Raw genomic sequence first — 14,040 nt, forward strand, 5'->3', positions numbered from 1 at the left:
ATTTATATATGTATGTGATGGCGATCAATACATGAATATAAATAGTAATCATAAATTGTTCATAGTCGGTAATTATGGATGGACTCATAATTAATTAAGACTTGAACTAGATCTGCGTTAGGTTGAGATATATTATGAGAGCCATCGTATACAATTACTCTCGATCACCGTCATGGCATTTGACTCTCAAGCATAAGAGAAGTATAGACTCTTTTATTAATTAGTAATTAGTTTGATTTGTTCGGCGGAATCTTCGAAATCCTTAGACCGGCACTTTGGGTAATTATGTAATTAATAGTTAGAGGGTTATATTTTCAATATTTACATCATTGCTACTTGTATTTATTTTCTATTGATTATGGTTATTCACAAAGTAAATTCGAATGCCTTCGTGTGTTTTTAGACAAAATGATTTATTATATACTTATTTATTTAAATTATTATTTTTGTCAAACAAATGTTTTATTGTGATCAAGCCAAAAATAATCAAAAGTAGCAAAATAAATATATCAATTAAGTAGTCGGATTGATGGCTTTATTTATCCGATAACTAATTATGCATAGAGGGGTCAAAGTGCATCATTGACTTAGAGGTTATTTATTATTTAATTGGAGTTCAGTTAATTTCTTTTAGTGGAGTAGAAATTAATTTATGAATTAATTGAATTGGGTCCATGGACCGAGCCAATTATTAATTCATTGTAACCAATAAAATAATAAGCTCAAAGGATTCTCACTCATAGCCCAACTTGATATTGGAATCCTATTAGATTTGAGACATGTGAATTAGAGATTGAGAATGATTTATTGTTTCCTTTTCCTTATCTTTATGTTGCCTATATATATATATATAGATGGTCTATGTATAGTAAGGGTGTGATTTTTTAGGAGAAGGAAAAAGGAATATATTTTCTCTCTCTAGAAATTAAGGTTAGTGTTCTCATTTAATGGAGGCTCCCACAAGCCTAGTTTTCCAAGGTCATTCATGGAGGCTTATGAGTGATTCCTAAAGGAAAAATAATTACCAAGAAGATGGAGATCCAAGGAGAAGGCATCTTGCTAAGAGATCTACAATAAGCGAGAACATTCACTTTAGAGGAAAGATTTAAAGGTTTACTCAAACCTTTGATGTAAGTATTCAATCTGTTAATTGAATGATACATCATATTTTATTTTTACATAAAACTTGTCTTTATGGGATGAATCAAGATCTATGGATCAAAATCCCTCAAAAGTTTTTAAAACTAGCACGTTTCCCAACAGATTGAATCAGGATCAGGAACATCATTAGAATCTTACCGCACTAAAAACAAGAGATTTACGAGAATTTGTAATTGTCTCCATTCTTCTGAGCCGGTTTGGTATGTGGAGAGTCTAGTTTCACCCAACAGCTTTGATAGGAATGACTAGCAACACCGACTGCCGGGGCTGGGGTTAATTTTGTATAATTTGGTTAATGTGGCTGATTTTCATTTCGTATAGGTGGCAAAGAAATAATTTGGTCGATGTGGCTGGAGTTTATGATTCTAAAGGCAAAATTCAGTTAGCTAGGCATATTGATATATAGGAGATGGAATATTAATATTGGTGGTCTAAAAGAAGGTTTAAATCCTATGTTTAAAGCTGAAATACTATATATATAGAGAAGAAAGGTATGTATATGTGTGTGTGTGTGTGTGTGTGTGTGTGTGTGTGTGTGTGGATATAGATAGATAGATATGTTGATAGGTACCCTTGCCTGCTACAATTTCTTACAATATTCTAACTGTTTATATATAAATGCTTGTATGGTTTTTTATGGTTATAGAAGGAACTTTCAAGAAAAACCCAAGTCATAAGAAACCTTCTTAGGGGGACATAATGGGAGAAAACTTAACCCATTGAATGAGTAAAATCCAAATCATATACTTACAGAAAACTTCCAAATTGCTACTTTTTTTAAAAAAAATATGTATTACAAATATAATGCAATTGCCTATATACTTATAACCTTTTTTAGGGGTTAAAGATAAACAAACATATTGATGAACACTGAAAAGTGCGCATTTAAACCCCCTAAGTGAGGGTATTTTAGTCCATTTATCTATCTTTATTTACCCGTTTTAGTACTTATTTGTGTTTTTGTCTATTTCAGGTCAATAATGTTAAAACGAGCTAAAAATGGTTTCTTAAGGCCTTTTTGGAGTCAAACTAAGTGTTGGTGAACATCTGAAGCAAAAGGAAGCTGATGCTGAAAAACTGCCAAGTTGGATAGATCTCACCCAAAATGATCAAAAGTTGGATCGATCTTATCCAGAACGATCAAAAGTTGGATCGATCTCACCCAGAACGATCAAAAGTCTAATCGATCGAAAATGTGCTGCTAGAGAGCTGTCTTATTCCCACGCGCCCGATTTCTACCTACCACGTAGTTGCGGGATTAGATATTTTTGGGGCTATATTTCTGACTTAGTGACTAAGAAAAGGATCTTCTATATAAAGGGAAGTGACCCATTTTGTAAAGGAACTTTTTATTATTTTACTTTTACATTGTAATTTTAATTTCTCTCTCTAGAAAAGTTAGAGATTAGGGTTAGAAGAAAAGAGGGAAGTGAAGGCACATCTGAAGAACCCATCTCTAGATCCACACACTCTCTCTCTTTCTAGAGTTTCAAAGAAGAAGAAGAAAAAGAGGAAGAAGAAGATGGAGCCATGTTTGCAGCTTGCTCTTGAGGGTTTCATGACCACATCCACCTGCTCCATGATTGGCTAGATCTACACTTAAGACTTGGATGAGCACTAAGTCTTGTGTAATCTAAACCCTTGTATTTCTATTTTTGGGGATTTATATATATTGTTGTGATTAGTATTCTAGCATTGTGAATTTAATGAATTTTGATATATTTCTATAATTTTTATGGTTTAATTCTTCCCATTAATTCTCTAGTTTATTTACATGTTTATATGTGATTAAATTAGGAATTATTTCTTACATGATTCATATGGATTAATTTTTTCTATTGATTCTCTATTTGATTACATGTTGTCTTATGTGTAATTATTTGGGGAGTTGATCTCTACACTAGATTCTCTATGTTGGTTGCATGTCTATGTGTAATTAATTAAGGACTTAGTGGTGGCTAAGCATGAGTTTTCAATAAATGGGGTTGTCAATTAATTTGATGGATTATTCTTATGCTTGATGGGTTGTTCTATAATTTAATTCATGCTTGTAGGTAGGTAGACAATCTATACTTCGTTTGATATTTCATGGCTTATTATTGCAAATTCCATAATTCTCTAGATTGATGTGTGCTACAATTGTGACTAGTTTGATGGGTCATGCTTAGATTTGATGGGTTGTTCAACACTTAGTTTATTTGTTGGTTAGGTAGACAATTCATACATGAATTTGATGGTCCATGCTTAATATTGCAATTAGTAGTCGAATTTTGTTCACAATAATGTATTCCCCATTAATGGAAAGCAAGTGGCTAATTACATGAGCTTAGTAGTGATTCCAACACCCTAAGACCTCTCTTCATATCTCTTAAATTCCTATCTCTCACTAGTTTATTTTAATTGCATTTTAATTTCTTTCCATCTTAGTGTAATCAAACAAACAACCCTCTTTTGCAATCATTTGGTACATTAGAGTCGAAGTTAAATTCCAACACGTATAATCCCTTGGAACGATTCCTACTCACTCTTGCTACGTTAGTAGTAGTGGTGGTAGTGGTTTTTATAAATTTAAATTTGACCTAAAAGGCTTTCCTTGAACCGCACATTCATTACATTATTTTGGCGTTCACAAGCGGCCTCGTCAAATTTTGGCGCCATTGCCGGTGATTAACGGTTTTGTTGGAATTAAATTAGACAATAGTGTTCATTAGATTGCTTCTATTTTTTTTTTTTTTTTCATTGTATATTCTTTTTTCTTGTTATCATTATTATTTGTCAATTAGGTACTTGACTACAAGAAAGACAAACTTTGGAACTTGAAGCAATCATTGGAGCTTAAAGCTAACATTAAAATTTGAAGTTTCTTAAGGACCGTTGTGAGCAATTCTTGGAACTCTTGTATTTCAATTGTGCACTTCTTTGCATGCTTGTGATAGCCCTTGTTGAGGCTTATTTCATTGCTTTATTTTAAGTCCAAGCATAGGCCCTTGTTGAGGCAAATATTTTCTTACATTTGGATTTTAATTGTGAATGGAGGAATTGTTTGATCCAAGTTTGGGGGGAAATTATATCCCTTCACCTTATGCTCCTCCATCATATTTTAATCCTTATGAGATTGAGTCCAATTCATTTCATGCATCATCTTATTATAGACTTGATTACTCATTTAATCCTTCTTATGACTATTACCCTCCCCCACCATTTTATGATGAACCAACTCCACCACCTTCTAGGTACTCACCCGGATTTGAAGAAAAAGTGTTAGCTTTACTTGATATGCATATTTCACACACTTCACTTATTAATTCTCATTCTCAAATGTTAGCCAAGCTTGAAGCTCAAGTTGAGCAAATTGCAAGTATTCTTTCTCGTCAAGAGGATAAGGAGGAGGCAATGAAAAAATGATAAGAATTTCAATGTATATAGATGAGGATGATGAGAGTGAAGAGGAGGATGAAGTAAGTGAGCTAATGCCTAACACTCTATCTTGTATAGAGGAAGAAGTGGCAAGTGAGTTATTGGCTAATCCAATAGAGCATAACTTGATTAATGAGAACTTTCCTTGTTTTGATTATGATTTTATCTGCTTTAGAGAGTGAGGAGATGTTGACCACTATAGAGGTAGGAAGGAGGAGGAACTTGTTGAAGAGGGCCTTCCTTCTATTATCTCCAATGACCCTCTTGAGGAATGCCTTTTTGAAAAGTATAAAAATTGTGGTTTTGACTTTGAAAGCTCCAAAAATGAAATAAACTCTCTAATGGACTCCTTGGCTAACTTGGAAGGTGAGGAGATGGTTTTTTTTTAGGAAGAGAAGAGGGATGAAGAAAAGATGTTTCTTGATATTCCAAATGAGTCTTTGAAAGAAATGCCTCACCAATTACCAAAGTGAATGATCATTTGAATGTGTTTCAAGGACACAACAAAGAGGCAAGCCCAACTATGATTGATTTTGTTTTCAAGACCGTGGATGAAAGGAACAATATCATCTCTTTAACTTTTTTTCAAGTCATTCTTTTGGAGGATGATTATTGTTATAAGTGAGGCATCAAATGAGAAAATGGAAAAAAGGGTCAATAAGGATGTTTCATATCCGGTTTTTGATTCTTTTGATTAGTAAGTTGGCCCAATGTCTTGCTAGAAACGTTAAACACTAGTATTCGTAGAGTTTCAAAACTCTATTCCTCCCTCATTTCTTTTTATTTTTCGTTCTTGTATACATTCTTCCATTCAATTTTCAATTTTTATTTTGTTACCATCATTGGGGCTTAGCATAGGATTTTCTGCACTTTCATCTCAAAATGAGGCATTTGGTGCTAGTTCGATCGATCACAAGAGAGATTCGATCGATCGAACATCATCTCTGCATATTCTCATCTCTCGGTTCCATCGTTCGAACATACCCTGCATATTTCAGCTCTCTGTTCCATTGTTCGAACTTTATGTTCGATCGATCCAAGTACTATTCGATCGATCCAGGAGCCCTCATGATTGATCGAGATTCCATACTTAGAAAAATTTTCAAAGCACTGCAAATTTCATACTCTCTATCCCATAGTGCGAGCATAGATCGATCATGGTGTAATCGATCCAAGTCAAGATCGATCACAGCTTTACCGCTTTGAATTTTTGACTTTTTCCTCTTTCTATTTTTTATTTTATTTTATTTTACATTTTCTTTTATTTTATTTAGTTACTTTTCTTAAAAAAAAATAAAAATAAAAAATAAAAAAATTATTTCTTTCTATTCTTTATTTTCTTGCATTTTTGTTTACTTGTCTTTTTATTTTTGTTTGTGTACATATTTGTTTTGTTTAAAAAAAAATTAATTAATTAATTAAAAAAAATGTTTTTTTTTAAAGTGGCATTCCGTCTTGCTAGAGACGTTAAACTTAGCAATTATTGTGCATATTTCTTTTATTTTGTTTCATTATATATACTTTCAAAAAAAAAAAAAAAAAATTTGCATCCCTTATTTCTCTGCATTTTAATTCTTTGTATGTTTATTTGTTTTATTTTTGTGTGTATGCATACTTGTTATGTCATAAAAAAAAAATGAAAAAAAAAGAGATGGTTTTTATTTTTCATTTTTCATTATTTTGTTCTTACATCCTTTCTTAGTTTTTGTTTTCCATTTTTTGTATTGTACATATTCTTTTATTGCATTTGACCTTCTTTATTTTTCTTTTTACATTTTGTTCATGCATTTTATTCCTTATTTTTCTTGCATTTTGTATATATTCGCTTTCATAAAGAGAAAAAAATATATATTTTACCATTGTGACCCGGAAATTTTCCTTCCTTTCTCTTTCCTGAAATTTTACGAATGAATTTTTTTCGTTTAATTTCCTTTTCTGAGTTCAGTTTCTTGTCGCTTAGTGTCATCTCGAGTGCTCATGAATGATTTCTATGATACTTTTCCATGGATTGACAACTTCCTTTGAGGACCGAGTCATTTCCACATTTTTTCGTTTTTCGATACTATGCACTATTTCATCCTTTTCCTATTCTGTCTTTTCTCCGTTTGTCAGTTTTTGGCTTAACCTCACTTTTCGTGTTCGGGGTTAGTTTTTGACTTCACACATCTCGATCTTGAGTGGTTTCTACAAAATATATATCTTTACTTTTGCAAGAAAGTACTCTGGTTACTCCCAGTGTCCATAGGGGCATGGATGCACAATTCTTTGGAATTATTTTCTTTTCTTGGGGTGTTTTTCATAAATATCTTTTGAAAATATTTTATTTCAGGGGCATCTATGAAAATATCTTTTGGAAGATATTTTCATTCTGGGGTAGTTTTGTAGTTAACCCTTTTTATAGGGGTCATTGTGCAATTAACGAAAGTTATTACAAAATATCTTGTCTGGAGCCTGGATTCTCATACGGGATTCATTTTCACATTTCGTCGAGTCGTGTACTCATATAATTCCGTTCTGGTCGTTTTTCTCCAGTTTCAGAGTTTCGGGCCCTAATTGCCGCCAAACTTGTTCGAGGCATATCTCCCTACTTGGGACTCAGTTTTTGACGTCATTTTTTCCGTTGTTCATATTTTCTCATTGTGAATCTTTTTTGTTCATGGATTTTTGCCTTTTGAGCACGTCTGCTCAAATTCCACTTTTCCAGACCTGGCGGAGCCCTTTTGGGACACTTTTTTGAGATTTTCTATAAATATGGTCACTTAAGAGAAGATATCATATTTTTCTCTCTCTCTCCTCTTTCTTGGCCGGCAGCCATGGCTGCCACCCTTCTTCTTCATTTTTCGGCCACATCCCTCAAGTGAAACATAGTAGTACCTTAGTGTTTATTTCTCACCTTGACGACGCGCATCTTAACCCCTTATTAGAATCCATTTCTGATCATTTCTTGAGTTCAGGTTTGAAGTCAAGTTGGGATTTTCATGGGGCTTCTTGTGGATTCTTGTTCATCGTGTTGTCCCCGACAAAACCCTTCGATATCGTCGGATTCAGAGCATTTTTTTTTTTTCGGTGGGCCTTTGAGGTTTTCATTTCAAATTGAGGTAGGGGGTAGGGTATTATAGGTTTAATTCTTGTTATATTGCATGCTATTGATGTATATCCAACTTGATTACATGCTTAAATATGAAATCTAGAGATTTTAGTATTTATTTTTCTTGTATTGGATTTGATTTTTCCGGTTGCTCATGACTTGTTTTGAACATGTAGCATGGTATTATATTACTCCATAATATGGTCATTGACATATATTAAATTGAGTATATTTGAATAAGTATTAAAGATTTTATTTAATATTTATCTTTAGTGAAAGATTAATTCACGTGGCCTTAACTGGTTAGGAATCTATGTGTGTTAGCATATTATCTTAGGCTTAATATACTCTTTAACATAGGTGAATTTGAGAGTAATCGCAGATGTTTTAAAATCTAGTAATATTTAATTAAATTGATTAATTAATTTATTCCGAGTGTACTATTCACTCCATTGGAATTCCAACTTGATATTCATGATGTGCATGCTATATAGTTTCACATATATTAAATCTAGAATATTTGACTAGGTTTTGAAACCTTTCATCTATTATTTTTCTATTTTTAAAGTTTAATACTCATGGCCGTATCTTGCTTAGAATCCACTTGTATTGTGCTTTTAAATTAAGTTTTAACATGTTGTATAATATACATTAAATTGAGATCATTTAGAAGACTTTCAAAAACTAGAGATTTTAATTAATGGAATTAATTAAAATCTATTCAATGGTTCCATGGACTTGACTAGGTTCCTAACTTGTTTTCATGATTTCCTTGATAAATTCCTTCACGTGTGTCAAATCGAGAATAATCGGATAAGTTTTGAAACTTATATTAAATTGCTTCCTTTGTATGGAACTTATCTCACATGGTTGTGTCTTGCATGAAAGGAACTAGTAACTTGACATTGGACTTGCTTATAAATCCTTAAGTAAATTAAATTTCCTTATATGCTTCCATCGAGTTAATCATGCCTTGATATGAATTCTTGTTAAACTTGTGAACTTGACTTGAATTTCATGAACTATTATCTTTTTATCAAGCATTGTGACTCCTTGTATCTAGGTTTCATTAATGTACTTAATGAACAAGTACTTTGTCTTGAAATGATTTAATTACTCATGTATTGTTTAGTAATTACTTGAATCATGTATCTTATACTTGTGGTATATTTACTTCAATGAACTCCATGCGCTATATATCTTGGTTGTTATCTATATAGTTGCACACTATGATTTCTTGACATTTCACATGCCATTATAGTTGATGAACTTAGGGTATGACTTGTATGTTCCAAAATCTTGGTTGTGCATGAAACGTGGTTAATGCATTTATTGTATTTAATACAATCTTGACTTGCACAACTTGTTGATTTTGGGACTTGGGATATCAATCAAGAATTGACATGGCTAGGACTTGGTTCTAGTATAGGGGAATGTCCTCCTACAACTATAGTGCACACTAGGGGAAAGGTACCCGTGGGTTAGTAGCCTTAAAGTGATCTCAAGAGTACGGTTTTAATCTGGGCGATATCCGAGTTTCCACATTGGTTGATTTCACTCTTTAAATTTCAAGTTGATATTCCTTGAAGATTTAAACTTTTTGTGTATGTGAAATACTCCAATCATGTTTACTGGCATAGATATTATGCCTTGTTCTTGACTCATGTATAACTCTCTTCGTGTCCCATGGAATGTTCCATCCTTGTATACTTGCATAGATATTATGCCTTGTTCTTGATCTCGTGTATAATTCCCGTCATGTTAATTAGTTTAATTCGAATCATGTTAATTGCATCGATAATGTAATTCTCGTTAATTTATATCTGAGTATTCTTCTTGTCGTGCTTTATGGAATATTTCTACCTTACTGCATTGCATAGATTTTATGTATTATCCTTGACTTCGTGTATTCTTCTTTTCATGTTAAATCGGTATATTCCAATCATGAAAATTGCATAGATAATGTGATTCATGGTAAATTGTAAACTTGTCGTGTTAATTGGATTATTCCAAATCTTGCTTAGTTGCATTGAAAATGTAATTCTTGTTGACTTGTATTCCTATACCCTTCGTGTTGAGTTCTTTGGATTATTCCAACATTGACTCGTTTCATATTTGTATATATATCATGATTCTTGTTGATATTACTCTAGGGTAGCTTAGGATGCTCCCTGAGTCTCATTGTGACATAGACGTTAGGTGGCATGAGCCTTTTTAACATGTTTCACCTTAAGGTGATAAAATTATAAAATGCTAGGTCGATGCATGCTCATCTCCTACGAGTAGCTTTATGTTGCTCACCCCTACGTTACTGGGGCATATTTCAGGTACAGGATTCAAGACTTGCAGACTTCATTGCCTTGGATGATTGTAGCTTCTCATGACAAAACTTGTATTCTTTGACTCTATGTATGTAAAGTGTACATAAGTACACTCTTTTCAATGTATTTAACATGTATGACATGAGGCCAAGGGCCAAGCATGTTTATAGTTGCACTTGTACTCATTTGGTGTCACATTTTGTATAAAAATGCATTTTTATCAATTTTGGAGGTTTAGCATGTCAAATCTTGTAAATTGAATGTAATAAAGCCATGGGCCATTGCAACATGTTTAAAATGCTATATTACACTTGCTGCATGTTCATACCTTCACACACTTGCATATAATGCAAATTGAACATGCTATGGGGGATTCCATATAGACATTCAGCCTTAGGTGCATAATAGGTTCATTTGCACTTCCTCGTGCCATTTTTGTTGACCAAAATGCTAGTTCGGTCGACCGAAGCTCTTGAATTTCATCAACCATCGTTTCCAGTAGCCATTTTCACTGTTCAGGGCCATTTCGGTCGACCAATGGCTTATTTCGGTCGACCGATGGTTCATTTTGGTCTACCGATACAATCAAGCCTTGAAAACATGATTTCAGCACAAATTTTGTCCATTTTGGTCTGATGGGTCATTTCGGTCGGCCGAAATAGCTAGATCCCAAGGCTAGCTTCTGTTGAGTTTCAACACTAATCTTCTAACTTCAAATGGCCATAACTTCTTCGTTTTTAACCCAAATGGGGTGATTCTTGAGCCTAAATTCATGAGCTTGAAGTAAGTGTTCTAATTACACCAACCATGCATTAAAACTGCACTTGTGGTTAGAGTTATTCATATTTTAGTGAGAGGGTGTTAGTTTTTGCTTAAACTAGGAAAGGGCGTTTTGTAAGATTCTTGTCCAAAGTTCTTGGAACCTTTTAGAATGTTGTGAAATGACTAGATTAGGTTGTGTGGACCTCATTTGACTTATTTAGAGTCAAATCTCCCTTCTCAGTTGTAAATTGACCATTTTGCCCTTGAGTAACGGGTTTTGCTAATTTTTCTTCATTTTGACATTTATCCTTTGTTCGGACTCCGAATCATGCGATTCTCAAGTCCATCATGATTTATTTTTCATTGTCTTTCCAGTGGTGTACTTGGTGACACCTGAATCCATACTTTCAGAAATAACTACCTTGCCCCTGGGGGTTTAATTGTTATTTTTCCGATCTTTTGCCTTCACACTTTATTTTTTTGAGTTTCTTGACCTCATGGAAGGTCATCTTAGGCTCTTAGAGGTGTGTTATGCCTTGGGAGACCATTGTTTTGTTTCTTGCTTCCGCATATGGATCTGTTACCGGGTCAATTCTCGGTTCATCACTGATGCACCGGGTTGTATAAAAACCCGGGTCACGACACATACTTTATGCTTTAGTTAGGGCTTGATCTCATATCTCTATTTCACTTTGTGCTATATTGCCTTAGAATGCATGATTTGATTATTCTTATCCCATTTGATATTTGATGTGAGTTTGTTACTGTGGTTATTCAAATAGGTTATTGATTCCAAGTTCGGGGGAGACCCTTTTCATATTGGATCATTGCCGGACTTCATGCTTTCGCCACCACGGTATACTCTTTCCATTTATTCCATTGTTCTCATTGCACATTGAGGACAATGTGCGGTTTAAGTTTGGGGGTAAGGTGTTATGTTGTATTCTACTTAAAGTTGAACTTTAAATGCATGATTAAGATCGTTGATCCTTGTTAGCGATGATTTTGATCTTTTGAGGACTATATTGCTTAAAATTTAAAAATTACTTGACTTGAGAGTCTAATACTCCTTGTATGCCTTGTGGATGCCATTTAGGAGTAAATTTTTTGAAAGATTGATATCTTGCTTGCATTTGTGGTCCACATCATCCTGATTTTGTGATTGTTTTGAGATTCACTCTAGGATTCTACACTAGCACAGGCGCACACTAGCATTCATTTGTGGGGTACATGCTTTGTTGATTATTGAATTGGTTGTATCCCAATTGGGTTAATAGTGCATTGGAAGCTTTCATTCTTGATAAAGGTGGATAATAAACCCTTTTCATTGAGTTGCCAGGATTCTAGCCTCATTAAGCATTGAATTTCTCGTGTCGAAAGGTGGAGGGCCCAAACTCTAGGTTAATAATTGAATGTTAAAAAAAAAAAAAAAAAAGTGAGGACTTCTCCCAAAAGGTGAGAAGTGGGAAATGATTAGATGGAGATTGTTTTGATTTATAGCCTAGTTGATTTGAGCTTGTAAGTCCGTAGGGGTGTTTGAACACCTTGTGCCCTAAAGCCGTCTGGTTTGGGAGTCATTGACCTAACGCTCAACCTCATGGATCGCTAGAAAGCTTAATAGATCAACACATTGCATCATGCTTCCATCTTTGATCCTAAAAAAAAAAAAAATTAAAAAAAATAAATAAATCGAGTAAAAAGAATAAGCGCACCTAAAACAATAAAGCTTTAATAAAAGGTCCACTTTTTATCTTGATGATCGGTACTAGATTTGTGTGCTAGTTTGAGGGTAAGGATATGATCATTTCTTTAGTTGGCTAAGATAGCAGGATATGATCATTTCTTTAGTTGGCTAAGATAGCAACATATTTGATGCCGGTGCACTCAAAAAAGATTCTAGAGTTGTTTTTATTTTCATGATCATTTTCTCTATGTGTGGAGGACCATACTTGCTTGCTTGATATTGAAATTTTGGTAGATTGCTTGGAAATGGTTGAAAAATTGCATACTTGAGGTAGTTTTCTTTCAATACTTGTTTACAATATTGGTATCTCTTTAGTGAGAATGAGCTTAATGTTTGTGGGTATCATTTTTGAAAACCCTCACGAGACTTCACTCATCTACTAGGGGTAACCTAGGGGTTTAAAAGGCTTGTTGTATATGCTAAATGCAATCGTGTTCCCTACGAAAGTGGCGTTATCCATTTATTGTTTTCTAGTTATAATTGTTTAGTTGTTCATTTCATTCCTTTATTTCGTAGTTCATTGCTAGGGACTAGCAATATTTAAGTTTAGGGGTGTGATGAGCGCTGAAAAGTGCGCATTTAAACCCCCTAAGCGAGGGTATTTTAGTCCATTTATCTATCTTTATTTACCCGTTTTAGTACTTATTTGTGTTGTTGTCTATTTCAGGTCAATAATGTAAAAACAAGCTAAAAATGGTTACTAAATGCCTTTTTGGAGTCAAAATAAGTGTTGGTGAGAATCTGGAGCAAAAGGAGGCTAATGCTGAAAAACTGCCAAGTTGGATAGATATCACCCAGAATGATCAAAAGTTGGATCGATCTCACCCAGAACGATCAAAAGTTGGATCGATCTCACCCAGAACAATCAAAAGTTGGATCGATCTCACCCAGAACAATCAAAAGTCTGATCGATCGAAAATGTGTTGGCAACGAGCTGTCTTATTCTCGCGCGCCGGATTTCTACCTACCACATAGTTGCGGGATTAGATATTTTTGGGGCTATATTTCTGACTTAATGACTAAGAAAAGGACCTTATATATAAAGGGAAGTGACCCATTTTGTAAATGAGCTTTTTATTATTTTACTTTTACATTGTAATTTTAATTTCTCTCTCTAGAAAAGTTAGAGATTAGGGTTAGAAGAAAAGAGGGAAGTAGAGGCACATCTCAAGAACCCATCTCTAGATCCACACACACTCTCTCTCTCTCTCTCTCTAGAGATTCAAAGAAAAAGAAGAAAAAGAGGAAGAAGAATATGGAGCCATGTTTGGAGCGTCCTCTTGAGGGTTTCATGACCACATCCACCTCCTCTATGATTGGCTAGATCTACACTTAGGACTTGGATGAGCCCTAAGTCTTGTGTAGTCTAAACTTTTGTATTTCTATTTTTGGGGATTTATATGTATTGTTGTGATTAGTGTTCTAACCTTGTGAATTTAATGAATTTTGGTATATTTCTATAATTTCTATAGTTTAATTCTTTCTATTAATTCTCTAGTTTATTTACATGTCTATGTGTGATTAAATTAGGAATTATTTCTTACATG

Source organism: Cornus florida, unplaced genomic scaffold (genome assembly GCF_030987335.1).
Source record: "Cornus florida cultivar Cherokee Brave unplaced genomic scaffold, ASM3098733v1 CherokeeBrave_3.0.0_Hap2_Chr06, whole genome shotgun sequence".
Lineage (NCBI taxonomy): Eukaryota > Viridiplantae > Streptophyta > Magnoliopsida > Cornales > Cornaceae > Cornus > Cornus florida.